Here is a 23,648-nt window from a genome sequence, read left to right as displayed (position 1 = left end):
TATGATCCCATGTCGCGATCTTTCTCACAAAAATATGTACTGCTTACATTTACTGCTTTATTTTCTTTTCGTTATTTTGAGAAAAATGCAAAAAAGATTTTAGGTGTGTTTTGATATAAATTTTGAAAAATCAAAAATATTTTGGGTGTGTTTTAGCATAAAGTTTGTAAAAACAAAAAAGATTTTTCTTTTCAATTTATTTTTAATCTTCCGACAAGTGATACACATTTTCAAATTGCTTTTGCCGAGTTTTAAAAAAGAATGTTTTCACCATTACACATTCTTGTTCATACTATTTTGTGCTCAAATGCTAAGTCAAGATAAAACTTTACGGTTTATTGATGGAATGTGTTGATTGACTGCAGTTATGAAAGAGTAATGATTTTTCAATCCTTGAATCTTCTCAAGATGGTGAATTTAAGGTATGGCAGAGTGTTCGAGTTAAAGGGAAGTGAAGATGCTGATCGTGTATACAAGATTGATGCTGATAAAGATTGGAGACATACAGCTAAAGCCAAGGGAGAGTTTGTTAGTGCATTTTCTTCATGGCATTATATGTATAAAGACAAACGTGAAGACTAGCTGAAAGCGACAAAGACTAAAATTTGACGAACTCCAGCAATTGTCAAGGGGGAGTTTGTTAGTACATGAAATGTGACAAGTGCTGGGAGTTGAACTGACTAGTCGTTTTGTTATGGTAATTGGAATACAATATAACAAACGGGCATGCAAAGATGGTAAGTGAAGGTCAACTAACGAATGGGAATGAGTGTTTGGAGAATTGTTTCTAACGAATGTGCATATGAAGACTTAATGAATGGGTTGACTACTAACGAATGTGAGGGAGCAAGCTGCCTAGCATGTAACAAATGTGTATGTTAATATTAACGAATGTGAGTTGTATATATAAATAGGAGACAGTTAGTTAGAAATTAAGTTAGGCAGTTGCATACACACAGTTCTTATTCTTACGAGACACATATTGTAACGAACCTCTGCCGAAATTTATATACGAGCTTCAACGAGTTATTATTTACATATCGTGTTCATACTCGGTTGTTTTCGTTCACCGATTAGCACCGAAACGCACCAAAACATTCATCGTGCGTTTTCGGTTTCGTAGATCGATATAATATCGAGTTCATCGATCCTCATCGGGAAAAATAAAATTAAAACGAAATAAAGTCAACTATATGAGGTATGATGTTTTTTACTACAAAAATGCTTCTTAGGTGTTTTAATATATTTTTTTAATAGTTAAGATGGCATATACAACCGTAAATTTTGACTTGTATACTTATGTAGTTTAACGAATTATACTCCGACCCACGATAAAAGTTGTTCACAAAAAAGATGGAATTATTTTAACTTCATATTCATATTGTACGAGCATACATATCCGGAAATTTTATCATAAAAAGTTTATAAACATTGAATTTTATTAAAAAAAAATGGTTCAATTAATTTATATCATGCTGCAACTTATGCATTAAATCAAACAGATAATATAACACACTATAATTTTATCAAATTTTCTATGATCAAACAAATTATGTGATTGCTTGGGACAAAAATGATCATATAACCATAAACAAAAGCATATCCATATCCATGGATCATTAATATCCATGCAGAAATAAAATTATACACGCATCATTCATTACTCGACTGAGTTTAATTGCATGTGGCGTTCAAGGGCTTCAAATGATACCGGTTACAGTTCAGTGTCTTGCACGTAACGTTTAGTTTCCGATTCATCACCCGACGCTGTCAGCGCTCCCGCTATCCCTTATCTGGCCACTACACAACTTCGTTGCTTGGCCGAGTGCCACCACATGTGGCTATTCAAGGCCTTCAGCAATCCCAAACCTGGATAAGCCGCTGGTTCATCACACGATACGACCACCGCTCTCGCAAACCCAAACCTGGACACCATCCGTTGTTCGGCCGAGTGCCATTGGCATCGGAGATGGAGCCAAAGATAATGCAGTGAGTAGAGTAAGATTGACATCGTTCACCATAGTAATAATATTGAAAGTTGGGGGAGGACTAAGGATGGATGTGACGATGTATTTATAGGTTTGGGAGGGGTGGCGCTTATCGGTGATGATGGTTAAGAGGTGGTTATTGGCGGTTATTGGTGATGATGGTTAAAAGGCAGTTATCGGATATTTTCTTGAAATATTATGGGTATGTTTGGCAAAACTAGCTGGTGGCTGGTAGCTGAAAGCTGATGACTGGTGACTGGAAGCTGTAGTTTTTAGATATATTTAGATGTTAAGCTGAGTAGCTGGAGCTTTTAATAAATGTATAAAATGACCAAAATGGGCATAATTAAAAAACAATAATATTAAATATACTTATTTTGGAAGGTTATCTAAGTAATTAAAATACTAAAAGCTTGTAGCTCTTTCTAAACGCTACTAGTTGGAGCTTTAAGCTTTTTCTCATGACCTAAAAGCTTCAAGCTCATTCCAACCAAACAATGCTTTTAATTGAGTATGAGCTTTTTCTTAAAAGCTTGAAGCTTGAAGCCCCTAAAAGCTCCTTGCCAAACATACCCTATATTTAGGCAGTTTACTCGTATGGTTGTATAATAATAGCCTAATAGGATGAATATATTTTGTAAAAAAGAACCATACAATAATCTATATACTATATAATAAATAAATGTTTCTCAATTTTACTTGACATGACACAAGATAACTTCTTACAAAATTTTTCCACATCTCTCTCTTATTAAATACATTTCTCTTTCTTATTAATAATATATATTTAACTTTTTTTCCTTTTTAATCTATTATTTTTCCTTTTTTATTAATAATTATTTTTTGATTTAAAAATTTTAATACCAACATAAATATATTATTTAGTTTTATATAAATATATTGTATTAGTTATTAATATTAAGCTTTTATAAGTAATAATTTTTCACCTTGATCTAGATAAAATAATGTAACATCCCGAAATTTCCAAAATAATATTAATTATATTACTTAATAATAGATGGAAAGTTTACTCGGGTTATCAGGAAATAAATAATAGAATAGGAGTTGGTATGGGTCGGGCTAGTGTTGGGTAATGGATGTGGGTTATGGACTTGGATTAATAGAGATGGGTTAAATGAGAATGGGCCTTAGGTCCATGGGATTTCAGGGATATAAATACCCCCAAAATCCCAAAATATCTTCATTTTTACCATACTCTCTAACACTCCAAAAAACACACACATACACCACAACTTCGCCGGCGGCCGGAACCGGGTAGATCCGAGGAGAGGAACGGGCAGATCCGAGAGAGAGAGAGCGATTAGTTGTGTTAACAAGTTAAACGAGATCCAAACAAGCTCAAAAAGGTATGATTCTTGATCTTTGAAGTTTAAAGATCCAAGCTTTTTAGTGTATAAGCGACCGAAAATGGTCGGGAAGCGTAGTGGGTGATATTGAACCATAGAAAGGGTGTTAAAATCGCTCAAAATGCTGGAAAGAAACCGAACAGCGGCTGTCTGGGCAACTTCGCCTGCATCTGGGCAACTTCGCCTTCAAAGCGATGAACTTCGCCTGCAAGCTAAGTTCGCCTGATGAACTTCGCCTGCAAGCTAAGTTCGCCTGATGGCAACTTCGCTGTAAAGTTAAGTTCGCCTAACTGGTAACTTCGCCTGAGGCCAAGTTCGCCTGATGACAACTTCGCCTGAAGCCAAGTTCGCCTGATGACAACTTCGCTGTAAAGCTAAGTTCGCCTAAGGTTTAACTTCGCCTAAAGCCAAGTTCGCCTGAGGTTTAACTTCGCCTAAAGCCAAGTTCGCCTGAGGTTTAACTTCGCCTAAAGGCAAGTTCGATTAGAAAATAAATTAAAAATCTAATGAAAAATGTGTTAAGACAGTTAATGGAAATAAAATTTTTCCAAGCTGACCTGGCAGCTCGACCCCAGCCAGGGGCTCTGCCCCTTGGACCCTGCTAGGGGCTGCCGCCCCTAGACCCCGCTGCCAGGGACGCTGCCCCCGGACCCCCGTTCGTTGTGGGTCATATAAAGTTAGAAATACAACATGAGTAGTAGTAGTTAATTGTTACGTGTAAATATTATACAGTTAGCCGTGCACAGCTCAAGAAGGGAATAACTATTAACGGAGAGCGTAACAGGATTCAGGTGAGTTTCTAGCCCCATTCCTTGTTATGTTTTCGGGGCTGTGTGCATACTCAATGTGATAGTTAATACACTTACCTTAAATGGTAAGTGTATGCCGTGTATGATATATGTGATAGATACGATTGATTGCTTGACGGTACGTGAACGATCTTCGGATATTGCACGTATCGTCAAGGGAAGTGATTAGCTCCTTACATGGATATTAAATAATAACTTATAGATAGTGTTCCTTCTATGGAAAGTATAGTGTTCCTTCTATGGAAAATATAGGGTTTCTTTTATGGATAGTAAAGTGTTCCTTCTATGGAAAGTATACAGAGTGTTCCTCCTATGGAAATTATATATAGTATGGTAATGGTAATGGTTCTTTTAATAGATATTACGTGACGATCCTCCTATGGATATTTATACGAGGTTAAGGTAGTAATATGTGTCTTCGGATACGGGAAGAAATATATGGGAATAAATTGTATGTTGCCTGATTAACTAGAACTCACTCAGCGTAGCTGACTTTTAGTATGCACGCAGGTGAGCTGATTATAGAGTTAGCATGAGGATGGCACATGGCATGGAATGAACGGCTGGCATCTGAAGAAGAAGAAAAGATGTTTTAAATATAAGTTTTGTGTTATGGTATCAAAGAAAAGATTTAATGTTTTGTAACAGATGATTGATGTTTTACCTTCCGCGAAAAGTTTTAATAAACTCTGATTTGAAGAACTGTGTTTATGAGTAAATCCGACGCTAAAGTAAGGCTACCGGGTTCGGGGCCTTACAAATAATTAATTTCAACAAAAGAAATTTTCACTTTATGTTTGTTTTACAATATGATTAATAAAAACTAAGGCCAATCACAATTACTTATTTTGTTATGGAGGTTAAAATTACAATATTGTATACAAAAAAAAAAATATTTAGTGATTTATGAATTTTCAACAACTTTTTATTTCTATATATGTGTAATTTATTCTACCATATATTATATTTTTTGTATTTCACATGGTTTTATTATTTATGTAAATTTATTTATTGACGGGTCATAATGTCATATGTTATTACACATAAATGATCCTTAAAAATTTTTCCACGTCTCTATCATATTAAATATATATTTTTTTTCTTATTAATAGTGTCATATTTTATTCTTTTTTTATTTGATCTATTATTTTCTCTTTTTAATAATTATTTCCTAGTTTAAAAAATTTAATACCAACATAAATAGATTATTTAGTTTTATATAAATATATTGTATTAGTTATTAATATTAAGCTTTTAAAAGTAACGAATTTTCACATTGATTTACATAAAATAACTAATTTCAAAAGAAAGACATTTTCACTTAATGTTTGTTTTGTAATGAAGATTAACAAAAGCTAAGACCAATCGCTTTAGATGGTTTGTTTGTTTTTAGACAGCCGGTTTCAATACATGGTTAGTTTTGTGTTCCATTATCTAGAGTTGAAACCAAAACAAAATGAAACTACTGATTTTAATATGAAAGATAAAATTACAAATTAAATTATAAATATTGTATGCGAAGAAATATTTAGAGATTTATGAATTTTCAACTTTTTATTTTCATATTGTGTATTGTGTAATTTCTTTTATCATATATTATATTTTTTATATGCTTAACATATTTTTTATATTTCACATTGTGTTATTATTTAAATAAATTTATTTATTTTAACCAAATGTTTTATACGAATACTTAACCTAGTAAGTTTTTTTTGGAAAAAGTTGTTCGTAAATTGTTGTGGAATGTTAAATGATGTGCTGCCACGTGTTTGTCTCATTTCCAATTGTAAGGCTATCTGTTATGGTGGGGTCTTCGAAGCCCCCTCCACAGTTTCACGTCAGCATCACGTGGACAATTGGGGCATCGAAGCCCCAAGGGATAATGCCCCTCTATGATGAGGGGGCTTCGAAGCCCTTTAACATAATATGATAAAAATTAAATAATATATTAAATAATAATATAGTAATACTAAGATTTAAATTTAAATAAAAATAAAAACCATACAAATAAAAAATAAATATAAAAAACATACAAATAAAAAAATAAAAATATAATTAATATTAGTCGTCCTTGTCCTCGTTTGCATATTTGGCCAAGATCTTTGCTTTTCTTCTATCTGTCACCGCCCGCGTGGGAGGATCTAGATGCGATAGATCTTTTGTGAGAAGCTCGAATTCCTTTTCTCGCTTCCGCTTCAAGTGAACCTTTTGTCTTTCTTCATGCATCGTTTTGTATTCCGCATGCATGACTCTTTCTTCGTGCATTCTTATGAATTCCTCTTATTTGTGTATTTTAGCGTTGGCAATCTCGATTAGCTTAAGCTCTAAGTTGTCAAAACGCGAGCTCACTTCGGAACTCATCGAGTTTGTCGTTCTGGACGAAGATCCTCCACCTCTAGCTGCCGCCTTGGCTTTATCTCTTCCTACCGGGCGTGGAAACTCATCCGGTTCATCAAAAATAAATTCTAGATCCAACTAGTTTAGATTAAGTTGAATACGACCATCCGATATGGGTTGAGACGGCGATTGATTGGCCGAAGTAGACGTTGCCTTTGACCGTTTGGACAGTCACGGTGGTGATGATGTCGGGACCGGATGCCACTTTGGCGAGCTTAGGCGTTGTCTCCAAATTTCCATCATATTGAAATCTCCATGATAAACGGCCCTATATTGTTTTAAGCAAGCCTCCATCACGTTGGCATCGCTCATGCCGTTTTTCTAGCGTTGTTAACGCGAGTGTGAATGTTGGTGAAGTTGATTATTTTTGTGCGTATTGCCTTCCATTTGTTGTATACGGAATCATTCCCGCGGTACTCACCTCGACCCATTGTAGCAAAGAACTTAGTGCGTATTTCTTCCCAAAACCCTGGGGAATGTTTACCATCACCTTCGATACATATAAAAACTTAGTATTAGTAAACAAAAAAATAAAACATGGAAAACATATAAATATTTTTATAATATACCTTAAATCGAGTCTTCGAATGAGTCGATCCACACACACGCTAACGTCAATTCCTCGTTCGCTTCCCACATTTGTCTTCCGCCCTTTTCGGTTGTTTGATAGTCACCCGGGTTCTTTTTTTATGACTTCTTTTTTTTTGCGGTGGACTTGCGTTTCGGGTACTTGTGTTTCGGGTATTTGGGTGTCTGGTATTTGTGTTTCTGGTATTTGGGTTTGAGGTACTTGCGAAGATGTATATGGAATTGGCGATCGAAAGAACATATCGGGGTTAAGTGATTACATGGGTGGAGGAATCATTGGTCGTTGTTGGTTTGCATAGAACAGGATGTTAAGGTTGACATTATTTGCGAGCAAACCAGCCCACCACATACAACTCGGATCCCACGGGTTTGGGTTTGGGTTTGGGTTCGGGTTTGAGCTCGAGTTAGGATTCATGTTGTGAAAGTTTCAAAGTTTTAGAGCAAAATGTGTGAAAATGGTTATATGTTGGTGTGAAAATGAAAGTTATTTGAGTAAATTTGGAAAAATTGTTTGAATTTATATAGAAATGGTTAAAATATATATGTATTTTTTTAAAGGGTACTTTTTTGACCGTTGGGGTGGGACCCCCCAAGGGATGAGCAAAAATTGGTATGGTACCGATTGGTACCGGTACCGAAATTGGTACCGATTTGGTATTGTCGGTACCGAATCGGTACCAAGGTTTTAAGTTTTTAGGACCGGTACGGTACCGGTATTTCCCGAATTTTACCTTAAATACCGGTACCGAACCGAACATTTCGGTACCGGTACCAAAAATTTGCGATTTTTGGGATCGGAATTTTCGGTACCGGTACGGTACCGAGCTCATCCCTAGCCCCCCCCCCCCCCCTTCCGCGCGCCCCGATGATGTTCCCCCTCCTTTGACGCCCATTTTTCCCCTTCACCGCGCCCATAACAACAAGCCTAATAGATAGAATGTAGCAATTTGATAAAATAACAAAAATATCTTTAGTTTTAAAAACATTAAATTATATAATACAATACATTATTTTTATTTTATTTGCACAAAACTTTTTATTTATATAATCTTTTTACTATTATTATTATTATTATTATTATTATAGAAACATGATCAAATACATTTTATTCTTAACATGAAAACAGTGAGAACCAATTTGCTGATATTATTAGGTTTATTTTTATAAGTGTTTGATATTATTTTTTGTTTGTATTTGCTAATTTTCGATTATGAGTCGTTATAAGTATTTACTTATTTATATTTTGTTGTTATTATTAGATTTTTTTTGCTGATATTAGTATTTTCTGATATTATTTTGTTCTTGATTTTGATTCTTTTGTTGTAATTTTTAGGTTTTTCTTTGTTATTATAAATAATCTACCTATTCTAATAAAGTAAAATAAATGGAGACACTTGTCATGTTTTGGTTAATCCTCAGAATTTTTTCGCTCCAAAACTAATATACCCTAATATATATAGTAAATCAATAATTATTCGCTTTCTTTTACACTATATTTATATAATATCTATATATTTATATAAATATAAATATTAACATATTATTTTGCTATATATTTCAAAATACTTGGTGAATTCAAAAAATCAATAACAAATCATGTTTCTCAAATGAAAATTGTTTCGGGTTTTTTGTGAAAGTTAAATTTGATTTTATGGGTCAAAAGTTGGTAAATAAATTGTTTGGTACAAGTTAACTACATTTAGGTCAAAATTTGTTACGGGTCAAAAATGAAAATTTTGAGTATTTTTAAAAGTTTGAGAATGCAAAATAGATTTATTGTCAAATTTGTTATGGGTTCAAAATATTGACTTTAAAATGTCAAAAGTATGAAAGCTAGAATTTTAAACATGATTCGGGTTTCAAGTTTATTTTTAAGGGCATTTTTGAAATAATCAAAAGGTTCGTGATTTGACAAATTGATCATTTTTCCATCAACTATTAAAATTTAAGAAAAGATTGCGAACACTTTCGACATGCAACACATGCCTATCAATGCTTCTAACTTTTATCAAATTTGAAATATTTATGTCAACATTAATTTTTTCTTCAATGGTGATTAGAACGCTGTATGGAAAGCATGTCATGCAAAACTATGCTCAAATGAAACAAAATATTCACAAAATTAAATGGGTTAACATGTTATTTTTTGTTGTCATTATGACAAAGTCGATAAGCCCTCTGAAACTTATCAAAATCTTTTTTATGGTGTAGCTCAGAAAAACATAGTTCTTGAAGAATATCTATTGCTACAATTTAATATTCTACTTTCCTTTGATAGGTGGTAAATTGATAAATATATCAATAAAGATAACGCCTCTTTTGTATTTAGGCTGAGTGGTTAGAACTACTATCATACGAAAAGTCATATTTTCGAAATTGGTTCATAGCCAAAATTATTTCAATTATACATATGTGACACAGAGAACGAAATTTTCAATAGAAAGACACCGAGAATGAATTTTTCAACAGAAAGAATCATTCTCGGTACGATTTTGCACGGCAGTTTTTTTAAAAAAATTCATTTTGTGATATAAATAAAATCAATTTATGTACACACTGTATAGATACAAGCATACATGTAATACATTTTTTTTCATATATGCTATGTAATTATTTGTTTTACTTATAATTTGAATTATCACGTGTGTGACACGGGCTCTAAAACTTGTTGTTTATATAGATTGGTATTGTAGTTGGTATTGTTTCTTACGTTCTCATTTTTTTATAAATTGATATTTTTTCTTACTGTCTCATGTTAAGACTAAAGTGCACATGAACCTAGTGATGAGCAAAAATCGGTATGGTACGACGGTACCAAATCGGTACCAAGGTTTTGAGTTTTCGGTACCGGTACCGGTACCGTACCAGTACCGAACCGAAAATTTCAGTATTGATAGTGGTACCAAAAATTTACGATTTTCGGGATCGGGATTTTCAGTACCGGTACGGTACCGAGCTTATCCCTACATGAACCTTTCCTTATTATTATATGCTACTTAACTTTTTGTATGGAATTTGACTTGACATTATAAATTAATTTAAAATTGATGCGTTATTGTAAATAAAAAGTTAAGCAATTTATGGACTAATAACATAATTTTTATTAGAATACTAAAATCTATATTTGATTGCTTTCATCAACCTGGCGGCCCTTCTCTCTTTTATTTGAAAACGTTCATAAATATCTTCTTTTTGCTATTATTAATTATTATTATTATTTAGCTTAGAGTGCATATAACACACTGAATGATTCAAATAATAAAGTTACAAATAAAAACAAATATGCATGATGTTTATAGAAAAATGTATTAATTACATTTATGTTATACTATGTGTACATAAATTTATTTTATTTATATCACAAAATAATTTTTTTCAAAAAAAAATAACTTAATAAAAAATAATAATAATAATAATAATAATAATAGCGCAAGTGCAAAAACATCCCCGAGAATGCTTCATCTATTGAAAATTTTATTTTCAGTATCATATATGCATAATTGAAAGAATTTTGGTTATTAATCAATTTTGAAGAAGACTTCTCATACAATAATAATTCTAAGTTACACTATGAAAATGATTTTGATAAGTTTGAGGATGCTAATACATGTTTTTCAAATTTGATAAAAGTTATAAGCATTGATAAGCCTGAAGGTAGCATGTCAGAAGTGCTCGTCATATTTTCTTAAATTTTAATAGTCGTGGGAAAAATAGTAATTTGCCAAATCCCAAATCTTTTTATTATTTTCAAAAATGTCCTTAAAAATAAATTTGAAACGCAAATCACGTTTAAAATTCAAATTTTCATTTTTATGGCATTTTTAAGTCAAAACCTTGAACCCGTAACAAATTTGATGATAAATCTATTTGTATTCTCAAACTTTTAAAAATACTCAGATTATCCTTTTTTGACCCATAACAAATTTTGAGCCAAATGTAGTTATCTTGTACCAAACAATCTATTTACCAACTTTTGACCTATAACAATCAAATTTAAGTTCCACAAAAAACATGAAACGATCATTGATAAAAAACACCAGGAAACTAACTATGGTAAACTTTATTATATATGAAAGTGACAGATATATAGTATCCTTACATTTTAACATATATATAGTTTACTAAATTAACTGAAAAAATAAATTGATAGCTTTAAAGCATATATTTATAATTTATAAGTTTATATGAAAATTTAAAAAAATAATAATAAAAAAATCAATAGATAAATAGGTTGATTTTAAAAAACGGATCAACTATTAATCATATATTTATAATTTAATGATTAAAAGTTGTTTCATAAAATGAAGCATATTTGAGGGTTTTTTTAATTAGGGAGGACAGGGCATCAATATGGGTATGATGCATGACTTCCAAACCACATGACAACACCATCGCCGCCACCCCATGTGGGTAGGATGTATGGCTTCATTCCATGGCAAATGTGTTGCTACATAAAATGGATTCATTTTTGACATTTGTTAAACTTATAAAACTAAAGGGATTTTTACATATTTCCCCTTTCTAAACTATGTAAATTACATATTTTCCCAAAATACAAGCTTTTGATGCAAAATGGACAATGCTCTTTAAACATGGTTTGGGGAGATATGTAAGTTCAAAATTTAGGAAGGAGAAATATGTAAATGCCCAAAACTAAAAATCAAATAAAATGTTATATGGTATTTGTGGGTAGGTGTTTTCCAATAATTTTGTAGTTTATGTGTATTTGAGGGTAGAAATGAGATGATAGTGCATGATTGGGTGATGCATATACACATTATAATGTGTTAATGATAACATTTGAAGTTATATTCTTTTTAATCTTTAACAAACATGGATTTTGTTGATTTTTGAATTTCACCACATATGTTTTGGAATATATTCTAACAACGTATAACAGGGTTTGGATCAAATACAAATTAAATTAACGTGTTAATTGTGAGAATCAAATAGTGTAATTATATATACAACATAGTGTAATTACAACATATTGTAATTACACTATGCTGTAATTACACTGTGTTGTATATATAATTACATTACTTGATTCTTACAGTTAGCATGTTAATTGAATTTGTACGTTAACTTTCTCCAAGCAGTATAATACGTAAATATTTATTTTTATAAAAATGAACATATATAATATAAATTGAGTTTAAAGGAAAGTAAATAATTTAATCATGTTATAGATATAACATAAGGGTTGAGTTATTCTACAAAGGGTAACAAAAATGAGAATGATGAGAAGTCATAATTTATTGACACGTGTCAATTGAGGATCAAAGGAGGAAAGACATAAAAGGAAAAACATATATTTTCTCTAGTCAAATGTAAGGCACATGTCAATTCTCCCATCATTTTAAAACGTCTATAACTTTTTCGTTCGACATTTTAAAAAAAAAAATTCATCATAATGACAAACGTTTTTTATCTTTAATATGAGTATGACTTTGTTTTATAATAATAAAAAAATTATGTCATTATGTCTTTCTGTTTGTCATTGTGTCTTATGTTCATCACTGTGTCCCTCTATTTATCATTGTGTCTTTATGCTTATCATTATGGTTTTTTTTTTCAAAAGAGAAATCTAAATATTGTAATAGTAAAATAATGTCGTTGTGTAATTCTAAGATGTAAATATAGTGATAAAATAACAACTAAATCTAATACATAAAAGTATAAAACACAACGCGTATTACACAATAACATAAAACATAATATTGAATACATATTACACAATGATCTGAAACGTAAAACACAATGGCAATTATATAATATACAATGACCAAACATAATACACAATAAACTTAATACACAATGACTAAAACAAAATGATGAGTAGAAATACAAAATAATGAACAAGAGACAAAATGATAAGCACAAAGACACAATGACGAACAAAAGACACAATACGTTTTGTTTTAAGTTTTATGACTTTATCTTTAATATGTGTAACGATTGAAAAACACAATGATTATAATTTATAACACGATGTAGAAAACTCAATTAAAAAAACACAATGACAAACCAATAACACAATGTATAAAAATCCACTAATTTCTTTTTTAATTTTTATGCATTAATATGGGACTCATATTAAAGATAAAAACCGCTTGTTATTATGGTGGGGGAATTGACATATATATTGCATATGGCGAGAGAATATAAGATTAATATGCCATTTCAATCATGTTTTATTCTCAAATTAATCACAACCATTCAAATTTAAGACTAATGGACTAGATTACTCTCACACTTCTCATCTTTTGTTTACTTTGTATTTTAGCCTAACCATATAATATAAATAGAGTGTAAATGAGAAATGAATAATTATTGATCTATAGCAATGATTAATAGTTGAGGAGGGGAAAAAGTTGTAAGGGTTTAATCACAAAGCGACGCATGTCCACAATTATTTTCTTGGTAGATTATTTTTTATTACGCCATAAAAACGAACATTTTTACTTTCAAATTGAGTAAAGTCTCGTTGGGCATAACTAATGAAACGGGTAGGACGAGTAAGTACTTTTTAAGATATGTTGAAAATGTTAACATTTAACTTCATAAATAGATAAAATATCAAGTGTTATCTTTTATTTAAAAAAAAACATCATTGTCAAGTATAAGTTCCTACCTTTTTCATAAGAAAATTTGAGGGTTGTAACACTTGTGTGCAAAACTTTAATGTACCAAAATGCAATCTATTTGATGTTTGATTCATGGAAACAAAGTTTTGAAGCTAAGATGCCAGAGTTGTGGGACAACTATCAAGTGTACAAGCTAATATATCTTTGTAATCTCTAGATATCTTGAAGGAGTCAAAAACTTTACCATTACTACTCTTCTTGTACTCAAAACAGAAGGTTAGAATGGTCAAATGCTGTAAGTTTAAGGAACCCATAATCCACATCTTTTACTAGACTCCAAGTAGTGTTAATATTCGCAAAATCTGTAAGACTTGCTCCACCGCCACCCGCCACCACATGAATTGTCCCGTTTAAACTTCCCTTGTACGCGTGCTCCTCGTTACTTGTGCACGTATTCTGAATCACAGAAATGAAACTTTAAACTTTAAAGGACCAAAATACCCTTACTAGGTAATATGAATAATGCAGAAATAACCTCAAAAACATATATGAAATATAAAAAATGAAAATTTAAATAACCAAAAAACCCTTACTAAGTAATATGAATATTGCATAGCTAACCTCTAAAACATGTATGAATTATAAAAATGAAATTTTAAATGACCACAAAACCCTTACTAAGTAATATGAATATTGCATAGCTAACCTCTAAAACATGTATGAATTATAAAAATTAAAATTTAAGTGACCAAAATACCCTTACTAGGCAACATGAATAATGCAATACTAACCTCATAAACTGGACAAGTTCTTTCATAATTATGTGCATGACCATAAATGGCAATATCAACTTTATACTTTTGCCAAAGCTTTTGAAGGCTCTCTCTTCCCATTGGTTCACCAAACGTGCCATCAACAGCATAGAATGAAGTCGATGAGTACCCGAGAACACGATGAGCAAGAAATATTAACCATGGTTGTTTTTGTCTGTCTACGGTTGCAAAACACTTCTCGATGAACTTATACTGTTCGGTTCCTTCTCTCCAGTCATGCTCGGTGTCAGCAATACAAAATCTAAACATTCCATAGTCTGTAGAATACCTATAACAAATAAATGTGGTTTTTGTAACATATTAAATAAATCATATAGAAGATTATATGGTTAGTGAGAAGACACCTTACCAAAACTTTGCTCGGTTTTCAGCAGGAACGTAAAACATTGTTTCAGCCAAAACACCGCATTCGCCTCCTGAGTCATTGTTCTCGTAAAAAGATCCTGAGTTGGGCCAGTCACGCTCGTGATTACCACTAAAAAGCATAGATTTATTAGATATTGCACAAAAGAAAAAAAAATAGGAACATAAGGATGAATTGGTTTATAAGAAACTATAAATGGTTAGCTGAAAACTTTTATGTCCAAATGTGTAATAACCAATTAAACAATAATTAACAAACAGTTAGGCCCAAATTATTGCAACTTAATCCTAATTAATCAATGTGTGAAAGTCAAAGGGAGTCAAGAGTTATAATAAACAGACAGAGTCGATCTTCGTTGAGATCAAATTTCCTGTTCGTGTTCTTGGGCCTGATTGCCAACACAAATTCATTATTTTGGGACATTTTTTTGGCCCAAAATTTTCTAATCCAAACGGTAAAACCTAAAAATCTGAAACCAAAACCAAGCCCATTGTAGAAACAGAAACTGAAACACTAACAAAATCTTTTCCAAAACCGGAAAACCGAATTTTTGGTTTTTGGTTTGGGTTGAGTCCCCATATACACCCCAAATTCAAATGCACCATAACATGTTTTGGAACAAAGATTGCATGTACTTAAAAAACCTACCTAGCCACCATATAAGGTACTGCAGAGGCAATTGGTTCAACTTGTGCAGTAAACTGATCCCACTGTGAAAGATACCCATTTGCATAACAAATATCTCCAATATGAAACAATCTCCAATATGAAACACTATGTCATAATTCTTAAAGTCTGAAATAAGTTGTTTTGTAGTATTAAGTGAGCCATGTTGATAATTATTATAGTCATTTGACCCGTCAACTTCATCCTGCAATATTGAAATTATATCAAATAAAACTGAAAAACAATCTAATTAATATTTTAACAGACGGTCCCACCTTTCCCATGTCTCCAAAAGTGATCACACGTTGCAACGAGTTTTGACCAGGGTAAGGAGATGATTTGAATTGGTAAACCGGGCTCCAAATAACCGACCCGTTTAAGAGCTTATGGCCCAGTTTGTAAGTGTACCTGCACAATGAATAAAATGTGAATAAAGACCTTAATATATCAAATTTGAGAATGACTAATGTATTAATAATAATATGGGAACATTGCAACATACACTGAGTTGGGCCACAATTCCTTCAAGAATCCGGTATGAATGAAACCAGGATCACGCCATCCAACAGTCCGTGCAGGTGCGCCTATTTTTCAAAATGAAATAAAAAAATTAAAATTGAACCTTTCATCCTTAATGCTTGTATATTATTTGCATACCACAGAGGCTGTTTCGGTCAATGGTCAATGTCCCAACAGGAGACCGCTGTTTCGCCTCACCTCTTCGGCCCCATCCAACAAAAGGTTCTGCTTCATTGATCCCATATCCACTTGTCCATGTTACAGTCATCTAATATGCATACAACAATTATTTTAGAAAACATAAAACTTGTAAATTTAGTTAACTCACTATTGAATATTGATAACAAACTTACTTCATTCCAAGTCTTTCCTTGAGCTAACCGAGGGTAATTAGGTGCATTTGGATATGCAAAAGCAACTGAATTCGACACTGCTACAAGTTTCAGCTATTGCACAATATTCAACCTCATGTTAAAATCCATAACTAAAATATAGAGGAAAAATAATAAGGAAATTAAGAATTAAAATACGAAAAATCGTAAGTAAACCTTCGATAATCCACCGGTGAATAACGCAAAAGAGAAGTCGGATCTTTGGTTGATCAACCGAAACTTCAATGATGCTTTTCCTGTGTCTTTGTAGTTAGGATTACTGTAATTTGCATATTGGAACTAAAGAAAAAATGAAATTGGGTTGAATTATTATAGCTTCTTTTCCAAATAATTAATATTTGAACAAGAGTAAGATGAAGTCATGAAACTAAACAAACCTTGATAGGTGCAGTGCATAATAATGGTGGAGCAACCATTGAGCTTTCCGGGGTGCATGTAGAAGCACTGAAAACCATTAAAATGAAAGATTTATTAACAGATTTTTTGAATGAAGAACACTTTTAAGTTGTAAAATACCTGAAGTTTGCAGGTGAGAATACTCCAATCCAGTCATCATTAGATGGATTTGGATTATGCAATGTTAAAGTCAACCATTCAGAGGTTTGACCCTGTAATGGAGTTTTGGAATTAATAATCACACACAAAATTATGACATGAATAAAGACTCAAATTAAAGCCATCCATTCAAATCAGATTAGAATTAATCAGTCATTTATATGGGCATGGGTATTATTGTACATTTGTATAATGTTTTAGTTTGTTAGCAGGTTTGTATCTATAGTTTTTTCTTGAATTTTGCTTTTCTAAACCTATAACATGGCATGTATTGTTACTCTTGATTAGGGCTGTCCAAACTGCTTGCTGCTCGCTCGTAAAATGCTCGTTCGATTACGGCTCAGTTTGGAAATGATCCAATCGGCTAGGTTCGGTTTAAGAACAAGCCAAGCACAAGCAAAGCCTCGCTTGGGTTTGTTTTGCTCAAATTATTTTTAAGCTTACTATATATATCTATATAGGGTAAGGATCCTAAGAGAACCATTGGCAAATTGAGAACTTTGAGAACCATTTTGGACCACTAAAAAACCCTCTAAAAAAATATTAAAAAAATTATATAACAAATAAAACCGAAAATTTTAAAAAAATAAAAAAAACCAAAATTCTTATATTTCATTCCGGTTTCATTAGGAAAAAAAAAAAAAAAACCGAAAATTTTTTTTTTCTTTTTAATTCGTATTATACCTATACACATATGTATACTTTCATTTAATCTCTAGTTACGTAATATACACATATGTACATTATCATTTACATTAAATTATACATATGTGTATAGGAAAAAACATTTATGTACATATTATACATATATGTATAATAAAAAAAACCGATTTTTTTTCTTTTTAATTCGTATTATACCTATACACATATGTATACTTTCATTTAATCTCTAGTTATGTAATGTACACATATGTACATTATCATTTACCTTAAATTATACATATGTGTATAGGAAAAAAACATGTGTGTACATATTATACATATATGTATATGTATAATTTAGCTAAACCGAGAATTTTTTTTTGCCTTTTTTTTTTTAGAAACCGGGATGATAAATAAGAACTTTGGTTTTTTTACTTTTTTTATTTTTGGGTTTTTTTTGTTTTATGATTTTTTTTTTATTTTTGGGTTTTTTTGTGGTCCAAAATGGTTCTCATAGTTCTCAATTCCCAAAAAGTTATCGCATGATCCTGATTCTATATATATATATATGTGTGTGTGTGTGTGTGTATATATATTATGTATATATAAAAAAATACATTTTTTAAACTTTTTTAACTTTCCTTCTTTTGTGTGTGACTTCAAAGTTCAACTTTAAACCCTAGCCACTCTTTTTATGTATGTTTTCTTGTTAACTTTGAGTTTTAGGCATTTTAGAATTAGAAGTCTCAATTAATGACATTTTGGAGTTTTAGAAATTTAAAGTTGAAAACTTTGTACGAAACCAAGCAAAACCAAGCCGCTCGGTGTCAAACCAAACCAAGTTCAAGCATAAACATATCGGTCATTTCTTTAAATTCAAACCGTTTGGATTTCAAACCAAACCAACTACGAGCAAGCCTGAATTCAGTTCAGCTCGGTTGGTGAACACCCTACTCCAGATTAATGAGATTTAGATTAAACAAATAATCACTACAGCTAATATAATTTAAAATGGGAATATAATATTTGTTGTTACCTTTAATCCAAGAACCAAAGGAGATGCTTTAACATAAGCTGCATCATCAAGAGCAAAGACAGTCTCATGTATGGAAATCTTTGAAAAAGGTTGGTCTCCATGTGATGTTACACTATTAATGCTATATAAACTCCATAATATTACCAGCAACATGCCTCCTTTTCCCTAGCATAAAAGTTCAAAATCAATTATACAGAAATCATACCATTGATTTAAATAAAGGAAGTATAAAGTGATTACCATTATGTTTGATCCAAAAACTCAATAAATTGCAGAATGTATACAGAAAGGTTTAAGTGTAAACACAAGCTAGAATAAAAAAGGTCAACTTGCAGGATATAATAATAATGATAATATATTCCGGTGTTGGCGAATATTCATGATTTCTGTTTGTTCCTTTAAGCAAAGGATAAGGTCAACTTTTGGCAACTTAAAACCGAAAATAAGGATATTTGGAACTTTTGCCCTCTTATTTGGTGTTTTTATTTAAACCTTTGCACTGATTTGTGTTACCCTTGATGTATTATGCTGTTTTTTTTGTTTTTTTTTTCAATTGAACGAGACGTTTTTAATGAAAGTTAACATACAATGAACATGTTTTTCATCGGGGCGTGTATACGAATAAAATAATTATAATAGTATTTGTTGGGAATTTCGCGTCAAGAGCGTTACTTGACGTACAAGGCAAAGTAACATGGTTTAAGGAGTGGACAACTATATACAATTAAATGTGCTCAGATTTAATTGTTAGTATAATTATCAGGTCCTATTATTTAGCAATACTAATTGTAATCTAAACGTGATAGGTTAGATTATAAATACCGTGCTTTGGGGTTTAGAGATTGTAATCTGAACAATTGAGTTTCGTGAAGTTTCTCAATAATAACAAACGTGTCTGGGTTTGTATTTGGTTTTGTGTTTCGAGTTCGTGTTCGATACCTGGTACCAATTCCATTAGTATTCGGAATCATTTACACCCTAGTTGCATACGCGTACCAAACCCGCGAATATATTTTCAATTAAATGCACGGTTCTTACCGGTTCCCGTTAACATGAAATATATATATCTTAAAAATCGGGCCCCGCACCTCTCTGAACAGCCGAAAACACTTGTTGAATACAACCTCCTCCATTCACACAAACTGTTCACATTGTGATCACAGCACAACTTAGGCGGTAGTTGACACTTGGCAGTTAGTTGGTCAGTTTATGAAACAAGATCACCTTAAGACTCTTGTGAGTGTTAGCGATTTAGACTCACTCAAATGCATTTTTGTCAACTGATACACACTGATCATTGATCAACTTTGGACGTTTCACATATAAACATTAATTAGAATAATGGGACGAACCGTGGGTTCGGTTCGTCATTCGGTTTCACAACTTGGATCAAGTTATCAGCCTAATCTGACCATTATAAATATATGCATTTATAAGTAAATTCATATGAAAAGCTCTTGATCATGAAACATAACAAAATCACTGTGATTCGTTCTTAGACACGACCCGTTTAAATTATGATCCCCTGGAAATTGTGAAGGAATTATACACTTTCCCATCCCTGCTCTTCTTGTGCTCAAAACAAAACTTTTGAATGATTAAATGCAGTTAGTTTTATAAGCCCATAATCATAATCTCTAAACACGCTCCATGTCGTGTTGGATGGAGCAAACTCTGAAAGACTCACATGAATCGTCCCATTGTTCACGCATTTATTCTGAAACAAACAGTATATTATTCCACAAACACTACACTTTCCCCAAAAGTTAAAAAATAAATAAATAAATACCTGATACATAGGACATGCTCTTTCATAGTTATGTGCGTGACCGAAAAACGTTCAACTTTTGCCATAGATTCTCGAGGCTCTCCCTCCCCATAGGCTCGGCAAACTCCTGAATAACAATGAAGAAGAGTACCCCAATACGCGATGAGCAAGAAAAACGAGCCAGGGCTGTTTTTGTCTATTCACAGATGACAAACATGTTGGACTCGGTCTGCCCAAGACACTTATTATTATTGATGTGGCTAGTACGTTATGATCCAAGTCGGGTCATACCCAATAGCAAGCTAGACAAACACCGATAATATTTATTCAGTCTAGTTACTGATTAAGTCTAGTTACTTTATTCAGTGAACCGTTCGGTAGGAAGTTCGTTTATTTAATAAATGAAACCAAAAACTGTGTTCTTTAGTTAAACGAATGAGCATGAACACATGTATTGTTCATTCATTTATGTTCACTTGTTTACATTCATTTATATTCGTCTGTTTACATTTCCTTAGGTTCGTTCGTTTACTTTCGTTATATATTCATTTAAACTTTTAGGCCCATTACAATTTGATGTATTTGTAATAACCTTTTAGGCCTCACATATTGTTCTTCACATTTACTTTTATTTGGTTTTAGCATAGTTATGCTTGTTCATTTATGCTAACTTATGACTGTTCGTTTACATTCATGAACTGTTAGTTTATACTATTAACAAAAGAACATGAACATGTTCTTTTTCTTAAAGAACGTATACAAACAAGAAAACCTCATTCATTTAATTGTCCGTGCTTGATCGTTTGGCATTTGTTTGGTTAAAGTTAAACAAATGAACACGAGCTCGCTCGTTTAGAGGCCTAGAGGCACAGCATGCCTGGCTATCATATAAGGTACAGAACTACAGATGAGGCAATTGGCACAATTTGGGAAGTAAACTGATCCCACTGAGAAAACCATTTGCATAAGAAATATCTCCAATTTTTCCAAATCTTCAATGAGTTGTCGAGTAGTATTAAGGGACCCATGTTGAAACTGATTGTACTCATTCGACCCATCGACCTCGTCCTGCATCATAAATGTCTGACTTGGACTCCACAAACAGTTTAAGAAACATGTTTGACCATTGTTCAAATATCAAAAATGATGCAAACCTTTCCCATATAACCAAAAATGATAACGCGCTGTAGAGAACTTTGACCAGGGTAAGGAGAGGATTTAAACTGATACACTGGACTCCTAATGATGGTATTGTTAGACAATCTATGGCCCAGTTTGTATGTATACCTGTGTCATACAATTAATAATTTGTTAGATTGCGCACATTGTAATAAAAAGATTGCATGCTAGCATAACGTGTAACATACAGTGAGTTTGACCATAGTCAGGTTAAGAAACTTGTATGAAAGTATCCAGGATCACGCCAGCCCACCGTTTTTGCTGGTGCACCCGCGCCATAAGTTACATTAATCTTATTTCCCACAAATAACTTAAGTCGTATTATTATAGAATTTGGATATACCACACATGCTGTTACAATTGAAAGTCAAAGTCGTCGCAGTAGAACGCCTCGGCTTTTCACCGTGTTTATCCCATTCAACAAACGGTTCAGATTCGTTTATGGAATATCCATTGGTCCATTCAAAACTTTGCCCCTGCAACACAAATTGAAACTAAACATGCAGCAAATCACATCTTGTCATAGGGGAGTGCATGGGTCAGTTTGGTTCAATTTTGGGCTAAAGCCGGACCAAAAACCGAAATGTTGATTTTTGATAACCGCTTGATTTTTGGTTTGGTTCGGTTTCGCCATTTGGGATTGAAATTTTCGGCCGACAAAAAAAGTTGGCCAAAAATAACGAATTTGGGCCTAAATGTTTTTGTTAGTTAATAATTAGTAGATTATTATACATTTGGGCTAAAATATTTGAGTTAAACTATTATAAATTACTTAATATTTAAAATAAAAACATAAATAAATTCGGTTCGGTTTTTTTGGTTTTAGTTACACAAAAACCGAAACTGAACCTAAACTTTTGTTTTTGTGAAAACATAAAACCAAACTGCCTAAGTTTTTGTTTCGGTTTCGGTTTTTATGGTTTCATGAGATAAAAACATTAAACGGATTATTAATAAATGAAATAACATATAATTTAAGCATGCCTCTGATCCAAGAGGTGAAGGAGTGAGTTGAACAATGGCATTTGCAGCAACAGTGAGGCAATACAGTGTTTGTTTGTTGTGTATTGCAATTCTAGCAAAAGGATGGTGATGTGATGGGATGGTCTCCACACCACCACCTTAAACTGTAGGATTATAAGGCAAACTGATCACACCTATATTATATATTATATATTACTAGTTTTAGAGTCCTTGTTACACACGAGATAATTCAAATTATAAAATTATAAGTAAAACAAATAATTACATAGCGTATATGAAAAAAAATGTATTACATCTATGTCTGTATCTATACAATGTGTACATAAATTGATTTTATTTATATCACAAAATGGCTTTTTTTAAATGAACTTAATAAAAAATGTTCGTGCAAAATCGTACCCGAGAAATGCTTCTTTCTATTGAAAAATTCATTATCGGTGTCAAATATGTATAATTGAAAGAATTTTGGTTATGAACCACTTTTGAAAATAAGACTTCTCATACGATAGTAGTTATAACCACTCAGCCTAAATACAAAAGAGGCGTTACCTTTATTGATATATTTATCAATTTACCACCCATCAAAGGAAAGTAGGATATTAAATTGTAACAATGGATGTTCTTCAAGAACTATGTTTTTCTGAGTTACACCATAAAAAATATTTTGATAAGTTTCAGAGGGCTTCTCGACTTTGTCATAATGTTAACATAAAAAATAACATGTTAACCCATTCAATTTTATGAATATTTTGTTTCATTTTAGCATAGTTTTGCATGACATGCTTCCCATACAACGTTCTGATTACCATTGAAGGAAGAATTAATGTTGACATAAATATTTGAAATTTGATAAAAGTTAGAAGCATTGATAGGCATGGGGGTGGCATATCGAAAGTGTTCGCAATCTTTTCTTAAGTTTTAATAGTTGAGGGGGAAATAATCAATTTGTCAAATCCCGAACCTTTTGATTATTT

General features: G+C 32.1%; 1 long non-coding RNA gene and 1 pseudogene across 2 annotated transcripts in view; one reads left to right on the top strand and one right to left on the bottom strand.

Annotated features, from left to right (window-relative positions):
* Positions 1-23,648, top strand: part of LOC143541440 (uncharacterized) — a 288,504-nt gene that overhangs the window by 201,605 nt on the left and 63,251 nt on the right. The window lies entirely within an intron of this gene.
* On the bottom strand, positions 13,840-18,896 carry LOC143541410 (putative inactive purple acid phosphatase 1; annotated as a pseudogene). The gene is made up of 12 exons (XR_013136752.1): positions 18,744-18,896; positions 17,027-17,118; positions 16,888-16,954; positions 16,667-16,789; positions 16,472-16,564; positions 16,257-16,386; positions 16,102-16,183; positions 15,875-16,007; positions 15,582-15,804; positions 14,919-15,044; positions 14,528-14,837; positions 13,840-14,192 (listed from the first exon to the last, which is right to left on the bottom strand). The product of XR_013136752.1 is annotated as a putative inactive purple acid phosphatase 1 (transcript).

The sequence above is a fragment of the Bidens hawaiensis genome, unplaced genomic scaffold (assembly GCF_021521415.1).
Source record: "Bidens hawaiensis isolate Kalapana, Puna unplaced genomic scaffold, B.hawaiensis_p1.1 tig00012594_1, whole genome shotgun sequence".
Lineage (NCBI taxonomy): Eukaryota > Viridiplantae > Streptophyta > Magnoliopsida > Asterales > Asteraceae > Bidens > Bidens hawaiensis.
This window is presented reverse-complemented; position numbering and strand designations above follow the sequence as displayed.